Below are 19960 nucleotides of genomic sequence, written 5' to 3'. Positions count from 1 at the left end.
TCTGCTTTGTAACAAATTCCACATCCACATCCTCATCAAGATAAATAACTTTCTCCTGTATTCCCTATTGGATTTACTGGTGCTCCACTAAAAACTAATCATTTTAAAGTGTACTTCATTATTCTGACAGCAAACCTGACAGCCTTTTTGTGTGCAGGAATTGATACAAACAGTAATGAAATAAATGTTTCGTTAATCATCTGTTCTAATGGATTCCAAGCTATATTTAGATTCGATGAAAATGTATGGGGGAGGGAGGGAAGGTGAAATCGGAGCAAACGTTACTTGGATGAATTAACTTTTCGCATTTAGCATTATGCTTGTGCAAATGTGGAGATGGCAGAATAAAGTTTTGGTGTCTAATTATGCCACATGGATTAGAAGCATCACATATTGGTTCATGTATAGTTGTTTCTGAAAAGCATAGTTACTATTTTTGGGTAGGCCAACAGGGAAGCCATTTCACATTCTGCAAGATTCCCCAAATAGAAGTCAAGTGGATGACTGTTTAATGTATTTTGATTGTTGCTTGAGAGAAGTAAATTGACCAGGGCAGAATTACCTGCTTTATTTCACAGAGCCATGAGATTCTTGACGCTCGTTCGATCCCATTGAAAGAGGCAGAAGGGGCCTGAATTTAATCTCATTAGAAGGGAGCCATTTCTGAGAATGTAGCACTCCCTCAGTACGCATTGTAGTAAATAGCTATTGATTTGTTTTTTTTTAACAGACAAGCTGACTAGCATTTGAACATGGCTGAGACTTTCTAACTTATGATTGTACATTTTGCTCCTGAGCGTTTTAGTTGAATGATGAGAAAACACAGTTCAAAGGTTCTATTTGTCTAATTTGTCAGATATTTGTGTAAAGTTTTGCATTGAGCTGTCTGCAGCAGGTACCCAGTCTTCAGTGCTCCCACATAAAGGGATGAGATGTACTTGGTGCCCTGTGGCTGCTGGTTATATGTAGTGATTTGCTTCTAAAAAAAAAGCTGAGGTCATGAAATTACTATCAGAGGTCAGCACAGAATCCTTCTATTCTGCAGGCATGCAGAATATATGGGTTTACTGAGAATGATAATCAATTGTTTCTTTTCCTGTGCTTGTCCAACGTGATTTATTTTCCATTTCTTGTGGTTAAGTAAGGCCATATATGCATTTACTAATGAACGTGATCAACCAGTATTAGAAATTCACATTTCTATTTGAAATTGAGATAAATGGATCATCAAAAACAGTGAGAGCGCTGTCAAATTGAAGAACACTGTTGAACATTTAGACAAATAGAGTGGACTGGTTGACAAATTAATTATGTTGATTTTCCTAGAAAGGAATTTATCTCTGATCCACTCTGGCATGTGTTATGAATGATAACGGATTGTGGGGCCCCCAAGAGAGCCCATGGTTGGAACTGTTGCTGTTTCGAAATAAAAAAAACACTTTATTGCATAAGACAAGTTGTGAAGTCAGTATTTAAAATTTTTCATTTTGTTTGAGATTCTTTCTTTATCAGTTATCTTAAGGGAAGAAATTCTTTAGTTCTGTGTGTGTTTAGCTTAGTGTTTTGTTTATTCATTCATTCAAAGAATGTAGGCATTACTAATTAGGGGCCAGCATTCATTGCCCGTCCCTAATTGCCCAGACGGCAGTTAAGAATCAACCATTTTGCCATCGGTCTGGAGTCACATGTAGGCCAGACCAGGTAAGGATAAAGTTTTCTTCCCTAAAAGACATGAGTGAGCCAGAAGGAATTTTCTGATTATCGACATTTGTTTCATGGTCATTATTAGACTCTTAATTTTTGAGTGCAAGTAATGCGTTGAGAGACATTCTTTCACATCTGAATGGTTCGGTCACTAAATATTAAAAGGCAATATTTGGATATAAACTTTTAATTTGAATATTACTTGCAGCCAAGATCTTATTGCACTACATTTGGGCTATATAACTCAAATCCTACCTCAAGATATGACATGTTGACGAGCCTGCTACTATCCTTGAGGTGGAGCTGGAAACAAAGACAGTATACAGTTATGACTATGTGAATTAGTACCAGAAGTAGACCTCTTGGCACCAAGTCTGTTCTGCAAGATAGTTCTGGCTGATCAACTTGGGTTTTGAATTCCACATTCTCATCTAAATCAATAACCTTTTGTTCCCTTGTCTAACAAGTTGGGGGTCACAGGGCTAGGACAAAGAAATGGAAAGGATGTGGCTTCCAGCAAGCAATATCTGCTCAATATCCAGTTACTCAATCAGGCACTGACTACCTTTGGTAAAATAAGTTGCAACTGTATTAACATTTCTCTGTGTAGCACAATGTTCTACGATATAGCTCCATGCTTAGGGTTGCCTACACAATGATGACATAATTAAGTCAACAGAGCTGAGCTCCAACAATCCTACCAACATCCCATAACCCACATAATAACCTCAACCAGTGCCAAGACATGGTGGTCTTTTCATGCAGAACTTAGAGAGATGAGAATGCAGTTGGGTTAGGTATATCATCATCCTGTCTACTCAAATGCTCTTCCTGTTTCAAAGTTCGCTAGTCCTGGAAGCAGGAAGTTCCGTCTATGATGTTTTACTGTTGAATATATACTCCAAATCAACATTAACATCATTCCAAACCCCAGCATTGCTTCTGAACTTGAGAAACCAACTTTCTGACTGGCCCCCCACCCGCACCCATCCACCATCTAACATCACTTACTTTTGTCCTGGGTCCTTCCCAATCTTGGGATCTGGGGATCATCCTTTCGAGCAGCTAATGCACCCTCCAAGGTGCTGCTGAGTGCAAGAATTTCTGGCCCCTGATTGTCTGGCAGTTCTCATTGAGTCGGATTTGTACCTCTGGTATCTTTATTCCACGTCAAGGCTAAGTGCTGGCCTCACCACTGCTGATTGGTATCTGGCTCAGTGCATCTCCTTAGGAAGAGAAGACATGGATGTCACATCTGCTCTGCACCAACTGACAAGTTCCTTGACAGGATTTTGCCCCATGTTTTGTGTATAAAGCTTCAGAGAAGCCAAGAAAATGTCAGGCTATTTTGGAAAGCTAGCTATTTTACAATGGATTTTTATCTTTTCTTAAAACTTAATTAGATTGTCTCCAAGTTAAAAAAGAAAAAGAGAAGCCATGTCACTCGACCTTTGTCTCATTCAATATTGCATCTGAAGACTTATTGATTGCATGTCACAATGAACGTTTATTTAATTTTGATTTTATTTCCTGTCTCCTCCTCCTTCTCCTCCTTGTCTTGCTTTCTCCCACTGTGCCAGGCCAAATAGCTGAGTAAGCAAGCCATTTTCATGCCACTGCCATGACAATATTACTTGCTGTAGGGTTTTTGAATTCACTTCATTCCCCTTCCTTCACCAAGAAACCAGCTCGCTAATAATGTGGTCATTGTGTGGGCAACCCTAAGCATGAAGTGATGGGGTAGAATACTGGGCGATGCAGAAAAATGTGAATATGGATTCTACTTATTTTCTTCAAAGAAAATAATATTCTCCAATTAAAGAGTACAGCATGTACATAAATGAGTTATAAATTAAACAGTATAAATTAAATAGAAAGAATAAGCAAAATAGTTCAAGTGGCTTCCTTTGTCCTACATCAATCCACATGTCTGTGATAACTGATGATAGCATGATGTGTATCTGTTGACGCAATATGGACTTTCCAGTTTAATTGCTGATTTGTCAAACTTTTCAATTTTGCCTCAGTAGGGCCTGTCATAATTTAAAAGGTCATCTGTTCTGACCGCCAATTTCAGCCACTCTTGCCGTTTTAACAAGTGATTTTTATGTTAGATCTCATTGTAAGCATGTAAGAATACCAGTAAGATATTTGCTCATGATATCATCAATATTCCACAGCATGTGATGTGAGCTTACAAAGGTCTCAGAATCTATGTTATCCCAAGATAACATGAAGCGAGACATGCCTGCTGGTCACATGTCGCTATACGTAACCCACTAGCTTACAGTTTCCCCGTGAATGTAACGTTTATCTACAATAACTTGCTGTAATACACCTCAGTTGGATATTCAATGCCATGATATACACATTCAGTCCCTTATAGAGTCATAAACTTGTACAGAAAGGAAACACACTCTTTGATCCAACTCATCCATGCCAACTAGATATCCTAAATTTATCTCATCCCATTTGCCAGTATTTGACCCATATCCCTGCAAACCCTACCTATTTAGGTACGTTATGAGGAATAACGTAGGATTTGCTGTGTCAGATAAAATCCCTGCTGGAGACAAAAATTACATCAATTTATTATTTTTAGTTATTGCAACATTTTGGAAACTTGATAGTTGCAAAGATTTTGCTTTGGGTGTAATCCAAATCTGTAAAATAATTTAAATAGACTCCAAGTCTTTACTTGCCCACCATCACCTTAAATTGTCTGTAATAATGTAAATGTACTTATCCCTTAAATATTGAGAAATAAACATTAAAATGGGCTCACAATGAACTGTGAAATGATTTTGTTTATCTTCTGTTATGGAGCTTGGAACACTGAGTGTCGAAAGGTTCATGCAAAGTGAATTTGCCTGTAAAAGCATATGATTCTTTTCATGTAGATTTAAAAAGAAAGCTATGATCTAAAGTTAAATTTTGAAGGATACTTTAAAAAAGTGGTTTGATGTTAATAAAAAGAGAAGCTCCAAATTTTTTTCCTCTCCTCATTCCCACTCAGTCGGGATTTTAACACTCCCATGTTACTGAGGGAGTCTTCTCTCTTTCATCAACAATAGGGCATAGGGAAGAAAGACTGTGGAAGTGAATCATCTGTCAGTTTTATATAAGTTTCCTGTTCTTTAAAGTTTTGCTCAACACTGGGTATCTCTTGCACATCACCTTCAGAGGTGGGTGTAAAACTGCACTGACATTGTTCACATTTGAATTGAGATGGCATCATAGGAACGCAATTAAAATTCGTTACTTCGAAAACATTCACCATTTTCATTCTCTGCTATCTGTAATACTTTGACAATGCCGAGATGTTGCTGTATCCTCAGCCTGTTACAAGAGGTTTTTTTTAAATTTTGTTGCTGTCATTCAGAAAATCGAATGCTGCACTTAATGTGACCGTTGGAAGATGAATCTCTGGAAGCATCCATTTTCTTTTAAAAATAAACCACACTTCAATCTTCACTAGTTAGTTTGGTTTCTGATGGTTACAAAGAGAAATTTAAACTGAGTCTGGTTTACATATTACATGGTACATCATGTTTGCATGTGATTTGTACCATATGTGTGGGAAATTGAATTGGCAGGATAACAGATTGCTGCTTTCACCACCACAGTGGAACGCTGCTGATGGGACAACATCCCAACTGTGAATTTGAGAAGCCTCCTGTCCTCCTCCCCTGAGGTACCTTGTATAACTTTCTTGAAAAAAAAATGTACCTTTTAATGGAATACTTGTAATCTTTCCCGTGTGAAAATGCACTGATCACAGAGTGCATAAATGAAAGCCTTATGAGAAAGTGAAATTTCAAAACGGTAACAGAAGGGGGCAAGTCTGATCACCAGGGTGATTCTTGGTTTTCAGTTTCTAAGTTGCTTCCTTCATCCCTCAACAAATTGCAGCCCAGTTTTAACTTGTTCGTTTTTATTGTGCTGGAAAATTAAGATTTGCCAAAACTCTTCAGTTTCCTGGAATTTTAAGTCTTCAAATTTGCTCCCGTGTGCTAGAGAGAATACTTATTGCCCTTCTTGTCCAAGAGAGCTTTCATTGTTGAACCCAGCAAAGATCTGTTTTGAGGTCTCTGATTGCTTTAGGTTTTCTCTACAGATTTGCTTGAGATGGTAAATTTGCCATCATCCAAGGTAACCGATATACCAATATAGTAATGTGACGTCAGTGTGATCTTTGGCCATTCTGAAGGTGTTGCAGGATGAAATCAACAAGTTGTGCAGAGCAGTAATCTTACAGCAACACGCTTCATTCAATATGTGTAGGTTTATGGAATTAATTGAGACGCTGTGCTTACCTGATGCATTTCTAGGTGTGCCACCTGTGCAAAACCATTTTGCATTACTCCACCGTTGGTCATGTTTTGGAGACGCCGGTGTTGGACTGGGCTGTACAAAGTTAAAAATCACACAACACCAGGTTATAGTCGTTAAAAATCACACAACACCAGGTTATAGTCCAACAGGTTTATTTGGAAGCATTAGCTTTCTGAGCGCTGCTTCTTCATTAGGTGGTTGTCAGGTGCAGCAATCACCTGGTGAAGGAGCAGCGTTCCGAAAGCTAGTGCTTCCAAATAAACCTGTTGGACTATAACCTGGTGTTGTGTGATCTTCCACCATTGGTGGCTGTGCTTTACACATTTAAACACCAAGTTGCAGAGTTCTCTCCACCAATCTGTCTACCATTCTGCCTGTTTTGAGCTATTTCTTTTAAGAGATGTCTCTTTTTAACCAAATGATTTTTCACCAGCCTTCTACCATCATTGACGCTAGATAATATTTTGATTGTTAATGCTGCACTGTGCTTTAGAGCTTTTTGCTAACCTAAGGGTTTGAGACAAATTGTTAGAATCTGGGTCTTAATGGACTAAAGCATGGTGGGAGAAATCTAATGTCATCACCGTTACAAGTTTGGGCAAAGGTCACTTAATCAGATTTGAGGGTGGTGTGTTCAGACCCCCTCATCTTCCTGCCTCAATTCCTAAGGTTCTGGGATATATTCCTTGCCTATGGCCAATTGAAAACCTAAAGTGTACAATTGATATCTACTAAAAGACCTTGTGCCCCATTTTCACCACTGCAATCCCACTATCACCAAGTGGTGGCCTGGCTCCCTTGGCTGACCTAGTCCTTGCGTGGCTGAATTACCAGTTGTAACCACCACTTCCACAGTAGCACGGCTGAGCACTGGACAGCTCCCAGCCTTGATTGGCTGGCAGCACCCCGTGCAAGATTTCCACAATAAGGGTCCTTTAATCCCATGGAAGTCAGCTGCTGTCAATTTAAGTGCCTTTACTTTGATAGGCCCTCTTGAAAGGTGATGTAGAGCACTTGCCAGATCTTCAGCTGCTGAGCGATCCCACCCCATTGTCTCGATTAAACATGGCCTATGCACCGACCTGATTTAAGTGCATTCTTTCAAATAAAGAAGGCCATGCTCAACGATTTTGAGGTAAAAGGCATATAAAACTCAGCCAGCTCAGGTTTTGTATTGTTGATTGTGGCTGTGAAAGTTGCATAAGCATATTGTGCAATACTGCATCAGCAAATAGGTGAAATTCTGAAAAATAAGGTCATTCAGTTATGTTTCAACAGCGATTAAACTAATAATGAATTAGGATCCCTCAGTGAATAACAACATGGGACATGTTGTGTTTCTTTCTTTCCCACTGGCCTGAGAGGTGAGCTTTTTTATGCACAGTGTGCCGCAGTGGTTGCTGTGTAACAATCGATTATGACGATGTTGTCTGACAATATGAATGACATCGCACTTATAGATGCTGCGGTTAGCAAACAGTTGCAGTGAGAGCCACGCTAAGCATGACATTGATAAACCAGACACCTGCAACTCTGTTTTTGATTATCTTTTATCTGCTCAATCCTCTTGTCAGCTGACCAATAATAACTTCTTCTGTGCTCATTGATTAAAAGATGCTTTCTGCCTACAACATCCTTTGGAAGACCCATAAAACATGAAAGGAATCATAAAATTTATATGTGGAGAAAAAAAACATAGTACTTAGAAAATGTTGTCATTAAACGAATGATATATCTCCCTATGTTTTCCTTTGAAAATAACCTTAAGGTACATTAAGTGCAAATAGAAACTCCATTGAGGATGGTGATGAAGTGTCATAGCATTACACATCCTGTAAAATTGTTCAAATTAGTTTCATGATGAGAAACTCTAGAATCTGCTTTTGGAGGTGATTGAATGAAAATCCCAAACTCCTCTAACACCAACCAAATCTATCAACTCTGTGCCCACATCTAATGTTTTGTGAGGGGCATCTGCTTACCTCCAACGTTCAGTCCATTGAGTCTTGTGTTTCAACCTCCTCCAAATCTTTTCCAACTGTTCAAACTTGTGCCAGTCGTAATAGCTATATGTCCTAGATCCTCCCCAAACTGTAGCTCGGAGCTCACCAATCTAATTCCTTCATGAAGTCCACCATAGTTCTTTTGACAGCTGATGCCTCCTCACCACTCTGTGATCTATTCTGGGTTAATGCTGATAACAAGTGCTCTCCCTTTCTGTAATAATAAAACAAACATCTATGGATGTTGGAAGTCTGAAACAAAAGCATAAATCACTGGAGAAACTCAGCAGGCCTGTGGAGTGAAAGCAAAGTTAACATTTTGTGCCCAGTGACCCTCAGAATCGTTGCAATCACCTAACTTGTTATAAGTTGTATCGTCAAACCTTTTGCTGCCAGCAGATACCACTCCATTTTCAACTACCGATGGGAGAAAATGCATGCCAGTTGTTTCTTTGAAGTTCTTCAGTCTGGTTTCTGTCTTTGCCACAGCACTGAATCTGTCCAAGTCAAAGTCATTGCATTCCATGTGACATGAGAGAAAGTGAGGGCTGCAAATGCTGGAGATCAGAGCTGAAAATGTGTTGCTGGAAAAGCGCAGCAGGTCAGGCAGCATCCAAGGAACAGGAGAATCGACGTTTCGGGCATAATTCCTGAAGAAGGGCTTATGCCCGAAACATCGATTCTCCTGTTCCTTGGATGCTGCCTGACCTGCTGTGCTTTTCCAGCAACACATTTTCAGCTTCCATATGACATGGTCCAGTTCAATCTGTTTTGCAATATTTCATTTGGTTTGTTGCATTATTATCCAGCATTGCCTTTTCTCTGTGGTACCGTGCTAGGTTGCTCTCCTGCCTGTTCTAATCTAGCCTGCATAATTGAACTGCACGATCCGGTCGTGGTTAATGAAAGCAATCATACTACTCAAGAGGGAATTGGATATATGCCTAGGCAGGGGGAAGGTGTTTACAAGACAAAGGAAGTTGGAAAGTTCTTTCAAAGAATCAGATCATGCATGATGAATCAGATTGATTCCTCTGTCCTGTAAAGATTCCTGCTCCCATAATTCCAGTCATCATTCTGTTCTGTCTTAAGTCCTACCAAATTTTTTTATGTGAGTGATGATGTCCACTAGTGTAGTTTTGACAGTAGATATGCAGATGGCACCTAGTTTTATTTCACCACTGCCATTGACTTGAAATGTTGAGTACCAAGTACAGAGAAATCACAGGAATATTTTTGCTCCAAGTAAAAATTCCACTTTTCTTGAGATTGTGTGGCAATGAAGCAAAATTAGCATAAAGAACATGTCCTGAATCATTTAGGCTTTTCTAGTTTTATTCGGAGATAACCTTGGGTGAAAATGAGATAATAAGCTAGAAAATGAAATTCCTATCAAAATGGAATTGTGAATGGTAATTTAGGTAAAGCGTGCTGGGCCACTTTATTTTTGTGACAGACATAGTCATCATCAATTGTTTAAAAATCTGAAAAGTGCCAGTTCTGAGATTGAAATTTGTTCTTAGGCTGGAAGAATTTCCCGTGTGAACATCCCCTTAAATGTAATCTTTAATCTGATCTTTCAATATATCACCTGGTAATTGGATCTCCAGGACATCTTGCCATTTAGTTCTTTGTGTCACGCACACACATGCCTTCTCTTTGTTGGAAATCTCTTCTCAGCTCTATAAGGTGACCGAATGTTCCTCTGCACAGCGGGAAGATTAATGTTTCATTTATATTGCAGAATAATTTCCTGAAGCAGTTCTGCAATCTACAGCTCCTGTTGCTGTAGGAACTGATTCATTTATATTGAGGTCTTGTTTCCACAGCAGCCACATCAGCACTAAAACAACTGCACCTGCAGAGCTGGTGGTTATTAAGTACCGCTGACCTGTCAACAGCCAGGAGCTGGTCAACAGGTTAAGGGCATTTATGTCAGTCTGTGAAAGAAAACACGCCATTCAGAACTACGTAGAGACAATTTTGGAACTTCAGCTGCTTAGTGTACAAGCATCAAAAACCAAGCCATTTCTGGCTCCTCCATCCTGTACTTATGATATTTATTGCCAAGGAATGGCCTTGCATCTGGGAGTGTACAGCAAACCGTTCCTTATTGTGGTGAAGATCCTAAATGCATCAAGTTGAACGTGCATTCTGGGTGGATTGCACTCTCATCTCTGTTTTCATTCCATGTTTTCAAATCCCCCCACAATATCTTGAATTTCCTCCAGGCCCCTGCTTGTCTAAGATCTCTATGCCATGGCAAAACTGATCTCTGGAGCAATCCTGCTTTTGATCACTGCACCAGTGGCCATGGTTACAGTCCCCCAATGTGCTAAAATCTGGACTTCCTTCCCCCCCCCCCCCCCTCCAAAGATCTTCTTCTCTCTTCTTCCTTTTACAACACTCTTTTGACCAAACTGTGCTTATATCTTTACATGGGTCAGTTTCAAATTTTATTCAGTAACACTTGCATTTATATACCACCACAAGGGGTGAACCACAAGGTTCACCCACCTGCCCTGTGGTTTTTGAATTTTGAGCATAGGGTGTCCCTTTCCTGTGCTTGTCTATTTTAAATTCCAGAATTGTCTTTAATATACTTTGTCAGCTCCATGTGTTTAGCTGCACCTTGTGTTAGTGGAGGCAATTAGCAACAATTGCTTGCCTTTCTGGCATGACACCAACTTCAGAGCTGACAATAACTGCAGTCTGCCAATATTCACAATAGATTCATACTTTTATTTAGCACTGATGATGTCTTAAAATATTTTAATCTCTTGTGTGGATAAGGGTCAAAATAAATTCAAAGTTGTGTTTCCAGTGTTGGTTTTCATTCCAGAAGGATCCGTGGGTATTGGGAAACTGCTTCAAAAGAATTGAATAATAAACCCCAGCAAACTGCATTTAACCTGACTGTTTTCCAAAAATTAAATCTTGGCAGCAGTACTGGAGGGTTGTAAATGGAGAAAATGCAATCTGTAGAACTATTAATGTAAGAAACAACATACAAAACTGAATTACTCATGCCCATTATAAATCCTGCTGGACTGATCACACTGTTTGTTAGCATGCATCTTGTATATGACTTGCAGCGCAATTTATTTCCAATAACAAATGCTATTGTGAGATAGGTTTCTGATGTACTCTTCAAGCCACACTGCTCTTTCACTCCTTCACCATTCTTGACTAATGCCCAACATCTCTGTTGAAGATAAATAAAATAATTAACTTGCATCTTACTGTTCTTTTCATCTTACTCATTTGAGAGGATATCCAGTTACAATAAAACAGGGAAGAAAATCTTGTATTTATACGATGCCTCCCACACACTCAGATTGTTGCAAAGGGCTGAAACTTAAAACCATCTTTGGTTACTTTTGGGTAGTTGGGATGAGGGAGGGTCCCATAAAGTTCTTGGATTCCCCACTGGCCTGTCCTGACCACTCCATAATTGAATGGTGGGGCAGGAGAGGCGAAGACCAACCTATCCACCCATTAGGGAATTCTGCTATCCTAACCCAGTCAGTTCAAGGGCAGTTGAGGATGGGCAGTAAGTGTTGGTCTTGTCACTGATGCTCACATCTCATGGAAGAATACAGAAAAAAATCCAAATGAATTTTTGTGTTAACTTTCAGAAGTCCACAGAGCCTCTATCTAATATCTCATCCAAAGATCATCTTTAGACCTAAAACGTCAGCCTAGATTATGTGTGCAAATCTCTGGAAACCGGCATGATTAGATTAGATTACTTACAGTGTGGAAATAGGCCCTTCAGCCCAACAAGTCCACACCGACCCGCCGAAGCGCAACCCACCCATTCCCCTACATTTACCCCTTTACCTAACACTACGGGCAATTTAGCATGGCCAATTCACCTGACCTGTACATCTTTGGACTGTGGGAGGAAACTGGAGCACCCGGAGGAAACCCACGCAGACACGGGGGGAGAATGTGCAAACTCCACACAGTCAGTGGCCTGAGTCGGGAATTGAACCCGGGTCTCTGGCTCTGTGAGGCAGCAGTGCTAACCACTGTGCCACCGTGCCACCCGCATGAACCCACATGCTGTTCTTAACGTGAGTGGCATCACTGAAGTACAGCTGACACGCTCAAGGAATTTTAAACCATTTTCTTGTTACATGATTTTGTTAAGTGTCATCTTTTTACTGCTGAGGCTTTGCTGACTTTTCAAAGCAACATAAAACAACTGGACACAAAGCTTTGAAATCAAACCATTTTGTCTCATCTACTGTACAAAAGACTTTGGAGCATTTGACAGGAGACGTATGGCTCAATTGTGTGTCAAACTGAGGTTCAGGGATCATTCAGTCCTGTTTCTTAGAAAAACATTTTTTAAAACAATAGCCAGTCAAAGGCTAGAGTTTTGGTTTCCCTCATTGCTCCCCCTTATCTCACCAGCTCCAGAATGCTTGCAAATAGTCTTTGTTTCCAAAAGCTATAAAATAGTATGTGATCATATGAGTCCCATCGCTCTCATTGCCAAATGCAGCAGCAATATTGATGTCCAATCTGAGCTGGGGACTGAATGCACATTGGCGACCTAAAGAATCATTGTGATCTAATGTTATTGGTTGTGTTATGTTCCAAATATATATGAAGACACACATTAATACAACTTGTTCCAAAGTCACACAACCCTCAGCAAAAGAATTTTGACAGTAAAGGGCCACCCCTAATTTTTAAGCAGTGCTCCCTAATTCTGCACTCACCACAAGAAAGACATCTTTTGCATGTTCACGTTGCCAAGACTGTTCAGTATCTTTACGCTTCAATCACCTCTTATTCTTGATTGAAATATATATTCCCATTACCTTTAAACACAACATTTCATTTTATACTGTATTATATAGAAACCGTGTGGGCGGCACGGTGGCATAGTGGTTAGTACTGCTGCCTCACAGCGCCTGAGACCTGGGTTCAATTCCCGCCTCAGGTGACTGGCTGTGTGGAGTTTGCACGTTCTCCCCGTGTCTGCGTGGGTTTCCTCCGGGTGCTCCGGTTTCCTCCCACAGTCCAAAGATGTCCAGGTCAGGTGAATTGGCCATGCTAAATTGCCCGTAGTGTTAGGTAAGGGGTAAATATAGGGGTATGGGTGGGTTGCGCTTCGGCGGGTCGGTGTGGACTTGTTGGGCCGAAGGGCCTGTTTCCACACTGTAATGTAATGTTAGTGGGTGATATATTTAGAATCAGGATGTTTTTAGGGTAGTGTAGGGTGTAAACTTGGGTGTAAACTTACAGAATGTTCCATTCTTCAAAATTGGTAAGTTGATCCAAATACAAAATATGCATGAAACCTTTAAAATTCAACATCCTTGTTCCTGATGTAGTTCTTGTTTCTTAGATTCTGTACCATTGGTTTACAATCAGGGGAAGGGTGTTTCTCCAGCTCTGTTTTACTGGTTCATTTTTCTTCTCCACATTTTGCTTATAAATTTCTGACCAATTTTGTACTTTTGAAATCAGTTTGCTTGGGAGGCTTCCAATACCACTTGCAGGTGACTAGCTTCATTTCAGTCATTCTGCTGTTAATAAACCCTGTGATGGAGACAGTGGGTCATTTATAAATCTGCATTTTGGAGAAAAGGTCATTTCCGCCCTGTGTCTTAGAATACACTCTCTGTAAAGGAAATCTCCGGCATCCTGTTTTTATTACCTCGAGCATAGATCAGGAAAGAAATTAAGGTTCAGTGACAGCGTTGCAGCAGCCGCAATTCATTACTCTCATGGAGAGAAGAGCAGCCGTGCTCCATTTGTATGTATTAAATCTGTGACTGATGGATTACCTCATACGTTGGTATGCACCATTCTGAAGATGATAGAAATGCACTTTGATCATTTTACACTATCTTGCTCTGAGTGATCTACAGTGGTCCAGTTGCTCAGCATCAAGCTCACCAATGACCTTGCCAGTTTCTGAAATCATAAATTCACATCATAATCAAATGTTTCTTGCTTTTCTTGCAACAGTCATGCCTGTGTTCACATGAATGTCAACACCTCATGCATAACCAGTCCTACTATTTTTTTTAGATTAGATTAGATTGCCTACAGTGTAGAAACAGGTCCTTCGGCCCAACAAGTCCACACCGACCCGCCGAAGCACAACCCACCCAGACCCGTTCCCCTACATTTACCCCTTCACCTAACACTACAGGCAATTCAGCATGGCCAATTCAGCAAACCTACACATTTTTGGATTGTGGGAGGAAACCAGAGCACCTGGAGGAAACCCACGCAGACACAAGGAGAATGTGCAGGTTTCTGGTGCCACCCTTTTTTAACGTAATGGCCCCCACTAGGGCTTGAACCCAGGACCTTCTGCATGTAAAGCAGACGTGATAACCACTACACTTTGGAACCCACATTATATTTTTATAATGTTTCTCTGCAGTTGTGCGAATTCAGGATATTTGTTTGCAGAAAGATTTAGACAGTTTAGGAGAGTGGTCCAGGAAATGGTTGAATAAACTGAAAGTGAGCAAGTGTGAGGTTTTGCACTTTGGAAAAAGGAATACAGGCATGGACTATTTTCTAAACGGTGAGAAAATTCAGAAAGCCGAAGTACAAAGGGATCTGGGAGTGATGTTGTTTCCCTTAGGTGAGGAGACTAGGATCCATGGGCACAGCCTTAGAATTAGAGGGGGCATTTTTTCTGCCAGAGAGTGGTGGGCTTGTTGAATTCATTGCCACAGAGTGCAGTGGAGGCCGGGACGTTAAATGTCTTCAAGGCAGAGATTGATAAATTCTTGATCTCTCAAGGAATTAAGGACTACAGGGAGAGTTGCGGGTAAGTGGAGTTGAAATGCCCATCAGCCATGATTAAATGGCAGAATGTACTCGATGGGCCAAATGGCCTTACTTCCACACATATGTCTTATGGTCTTATAGTCTGATGTTGGCATAGCTGCAGTTGCTAAAATTTCAACCACAAGGTGTAGACTTTTTAAAATTTGGCTTGTAAGTGGCTCAACATCCCATTTAAATAGGTGATCCAGAGGCTGCAGATCTCAAAACAAATCTTTCTCTTTGGCTCAAGACCCTTTTAGCATGCAAAAGGAGTTTTGAAATGCTGAACTGCTGGTTAGATTGTTCAGCAAGTTGTTCATTATTATGCCAGCCCCAGACAGTATGTCTCCCATTTGGCAGCTTCAGGACAATACTGCCAACCCACTGCACAAGTCAGATGCTCGACGGTTAACATTTATTTTTCATTCTCTATTTTGAAGCTGATCATCATACTTCAAGTGTTACACCTGCTCAGGTTTGTATAAATGTAAAAGAAGTAGCCAAGTAGTTCCAGTAGGTTTCTGTGACCTTGAAGAATAGCCAAGGATTTAAACTAGCTTCCAATCTACAGAAAAGCAATTACCCTCTAAGTAACCCCAGACCATTCTTGGCTTTATAACTAAGCTCAGGATGTGACTTCTTAACAGCAATTTGACTTTATAATCTTAAAGAGATAGGCTCAGTTAGTTATACAACAAAATAACTCAATCTTTCAGTAGAATTATATTTACATTCTGAGGGTTTTGTATTCTTTGACTTATAGAAGGTAATTTTTTGTAAATGCTCGAGTATTGATTTATAACTTACTTCTCTTGACTCAATTTGCTCATTGAATCCCTACAGTGAGGAAGCAGGCCATTCAGCCAACCAAGTCCACACCGACCCTCCAAAAGAGCATCCCACACTGTCCTATCCTGTCCCTGTAACCCTACATTTTCCACAGCTAACACTCCTAGCCTGCACACGATGGGCAATTTAACTTGGCTAGAGTACACATCTTTGGACTGTGGAAGGAAACCGAAACACCCAGACAGAGGGAGAATGTGCAAACTTCACAAAGACAGTCACCCAAGACTGGAATCGAACCCAGGTCTCTGGCACTGTGAGGCAGCAGTTCTAACCATTGAGCCACCAGGTCGCTATTTTTGCTGCCATTTCTTTACTTACTGTCTGATTTTCTTACCCCAGCCTCCAATGTATCTTTCTCTCTTTCACCATTATTTTTCTAGTCCTGGTCTGTTGACATTTTCTTTACATAACTTAATGGGCTCAGCTTATTCATTGCATTCAATTTTGAAGTTTCAAACCATAACATCCTCAAACGGCTTGTACTTTAGTGTTAATGCCTTTTAAATTCAAGCTCGGATAAACTTAAAAGTCATTTGCAGTTTGCTGCTTTGGCTGACATAGGGTTGAATTTGATAATTCCGCTATGAACAAAAACAGCTGAAACAACTCAACAGGTCAGGCAACATCTGGGTGAGAAACACTGGAGTGTTAAGATTTTCTCCATGGAAGTTGCCTGACCTACTGAGTGTTTCCAGCTTTTATTTTAGATTTTTAGCATCTGTAGGAGTTGCCTTTTGTGCTAATTCCACTTTTTGTTTCTTCTTTCAAGTGGGAAGTAGACACTTGATTGTTGTTTTGGCAAAACCTGGATTTATTGTGAGGTTGAAGTGCTTTGGTTTCTGGTATCAAGGGTAGAATCTTATAGGAGTTTGAGTGGCCTGGCTCTGGCAGAGTCTGGTAGCTTCTCCTCCTCTACCTGTCCTTCCACTAGACCTCATGATCCTTGTCAGAGAAATAAAGAGCCAGTTTCCCCTTGGCTGACATTGCTGAAAATTGGTCTGACATGAAGCAGCTTTGGAATGGCAGTGCTCAACTGGGTGCACAGTAACCTTTTAAATATGGCACAGTGCCCAGGATGCCAGTCTATTGAGGGATATCTGGTGAGAGGCCAGTTCTTCCGGGTAGGGTAAATTGTAGAGTGGGGCTAGAATTGGATGTGAACAGCACCTTGGGGGCAAGGTAGATAGTTAATGAGGCACATTTGTTAAGATGCCATGTGAAAACTCACTAGGCCTCACAGAGGGAAAACCTATGTGAAATTCGATGAGCGTGACACTTAGACAAAAAAAAATCCAGTGAGATGCAGCCCATAGAAACTGAAAAATGTGCATTAACATTTGCATGAGCACTGCAATCGGCTAGAAAGAAAAGCACAGCTAATGTAAAATAACACCCTGGTAAGGAAAGAAGACAGGGTCATAGGCCATTTGTATTCAGAGGTGGATGGAATGCAGCCAAAAATAAAGGATCTAACAGATTACCCTATTGTGAAATATTTTAGTTAACATCTCCTAAAATAAATTTTATTCAAATTGTGGGAAAAAGTCTGGGTTGGATAAACTCCAGAACAATTTCCTTCATAGATGCCAGTGACTTGAGTAAATTCCGGAGATTGTGCCCATCTGTCTGTGGGCATATTCACAAAAAGTTTTGCTCGTTAACATTTTATTATTCACCCAATATGTTTTAAACTGCCCTGAAATCCCTTAGCCTGGATTTTACAGTGAGTAATGAAGAAATAGTGTCACTGCTGTCCTTTGAAGATAACTGCCCATAGAAATCACAGGATCTTGAAACTCGAGTGATTTCTGAAGTTTGGCTAACCCCTCTCTGCCAACAGAATAGACATAAATCCAGAAGATTCTGGGTAATCCAAGATGGAGGACAGGATAAAATTGTGGCTGTAAAAGTTGCTGGATTTTTGAGGTATTTTAGCTGTTGGGCCTGATTTCCTTGAATTCCAGGAGCAGTAATTACTGTTTTACAAGCTGTTGCATTGTTTTGGAACTTTGGGGGAAAAAGCTCAGAACAGTGGCACATTAGAAAGGAGGAAAAGAGACAAAGGTAGAGACTACATGGTCTGTAAGAAAGAGAGAGAGAGAGAACATGCAGAGGGTGGTGCGTGTACAGAATGAGCTGCCAGAGGAAATGAGGCATCTGGATAGGTATATGAATAGGAAGGGTTTAGAGGGATATGGGCCAAGTACTAGCAAATAGGACTAGATTAATTTGGGATATCTGGTCAGCATGGATGAGTTGGACTGAAGAGTCTATTTTCGTGTTGTATATCTCCATGAAACTCTTACTCTAAGAAAAGGGGCATGCAGTGGTAAGTAGGTGAGGAGCTAATCACATTCAAGCATTTGCATTCAGCGTATTTTAAAAGCATCGAATATTCTTCACATCCAACTTAAATTTGCAGACAGCAAAATGAATGACTATGATTCAAAGAACATGGAAATTAAAATCAACTTAAAATATTTTTATCATTGAGAATTCTGACATTCTGCAAACATAAATCTATCTTTTCAAGGTTAGTGAGTTTCTTGGGCAGTAATTGTGAAGTTGGCATATTGTTGAAAAGCCAATCTCCAATCTCATTCAATGAGGGTGTAACATTTTCCAAGAATTTTAAAGGTGAGGCTATTGGACCCAGAATAGACATTCTCATCAATTCACAGGCTTTCCCGTTGACTTGCTGTCTGGGGTACCTCAAAAGCACATTCTGTGCAGAAATGTAGAATCACTGTGAGAACCTTCTGGGGTGCTGTGTTCATCTGTGCATGAAAAGATTCATGACATTGCTATCAATTCCAATGGAATAATAAAGATGAATTCTGTCAGTTGTATTGTCCCTACCAAAGAAAAATCTGCACCTATGCTGTTCACCTAAAATTTGGATGATGTTGTAAATTGTAACAACAGGATTCTTGTGTTATGGAATAGACAGCCACCTGCTGCATTTTAATCAATTCTACATTTTCTATGTCCTCTCTGTAATTAATTTTAAATTGTGTTCTGTTCGAACATTTTATGAAGTCAAAAATACTTAAAGTTCACCCTTTCTTGCTTGTATTGACAAGTTGTAGAAACTGATTAATGTTAAACATTGTGTTTAGAAATGATGCTCACTTAATGTTGCAACATCTTGTTTTAATAGTGATAGAAAGATATTAAATTTCATTTTCATTTTCTTCAATTGGGCAACACCAAAAGGCTAATATTTATTTACCGTATTCAGTTGCCTTCAGGGCATAAAAGCTGAACATGTGGTTCTGAGATCACACATTGCCAAGTCCATGAAGGGTTAGTATTGACCATTACATGAAAAGCATTCATAGACGAGTTGTGTTTTTTTTTGTTTTAACAGTAATCCTTGAGATTTCATGATTAACTATGGTGATAGCCCATAAATTGTCACTGGCAATAACAGTGCAGCAAAATTACATATGCTCTTTTCCGTTATTTTAAATTTCTCCCTTATTTATAAAGAAAATGGTAAAAGAAAAGTCCAAATGAATGTGTTGACCTGAGCTGTGTATGCAACATCTATTGCCGTTTTCTCCTGACTTACATTGTCTCCTCATTTGAGTTAATGTTTGGTTTTGCTTCATGCTATAGTGGTCCCAGACCAGATTGATAGATTTATGTTATGATTTGGCTAGGGACTAATAATGTTTTTTCCTAAAGTAGACAGATTATGGGATCCCAGGTAGCCTACTGAGGACTGAAGTCACACGAGTCCACAGTTTTGAACAAACAACAGTGAACTTTACTGCACACAGTTAATACAATAATAGTCTACAGTGCGTTTACAACTTATATTTTTTTAACATTCAGAATCAACTCGAGGTAAATATGGGTTACATAGTGTGCTAGTACACAGGCCATAGTAAACATCAAATAGCAATACCATCAAGACGGTTCCCATTCATTTCTTAGACATGCCCCCCGTGGTCCTGAAACATTAGTGACACTGTGGTCATCTAATCTCAATAAATCATTGAAAAAGAAGAATTGGAATCCCTTCTAAAGATCTAGTTTTGGAATTCCCTCAAAAGCTACTTGGCCACAATGAAGCTAAACGTTTTGTTTGTTTGCCTTCCTTTCCTGGGTCGATGTTTCTCTGGATTCTGGAGACTGTACTCCAGCACTTACAAACAGATACAACTTACAGACAGGTAGCTTCACTGAGTTAACACTGCCCCTTTATTTTTGAGCTCTAACTTTGCTCAGCTGCACCAAACAAATACTGCAAA

At 39.9% G+C, this 19960-nt stretch overlaps 1 protein-coding gene and 1 non-coding gene across 3 annotated transcripts in view; one reads left to right on the top strand and one right to left on the bottom strand.

Annotated features, from left to right (window-relative positions):
• Positions 1 to 19960, top strand: part of LOC122539933 (integrin alpha-3-like) — a 163972-nt gene that overhangs the window by 48497 nt on the left and 95515 nt on the right. The gene's annotated exons all lie outside the window — the stretch shown is intronic.
• trnav-uac lies at positions 14353 to 14426 on the bottom strand. Its single transcript has one exon. It is a non-coding gene; the product is annotated as a tRNA-Val (tRNA).

Source organism: Chiloscyllium plagiosum, chromosome 33 (genome assembly GCF_004010195.1).
Source record: "Chiloscyllium plagiosum isolate BGI_BamShark_2017 chromosome 33, ASM401019v2, whole genome shotgun sequence".
Lineage (NCBI taxonomy): Eukaryota > Metazoa > Chordata > Chondrichthyes > Orectolobiformes > Hemiscylliidae > Chiloscyllium > Chiloscyllium plagiosum.
This window is presented reverse-complemented; position numbering and strand designations above follow the sequence as displayed.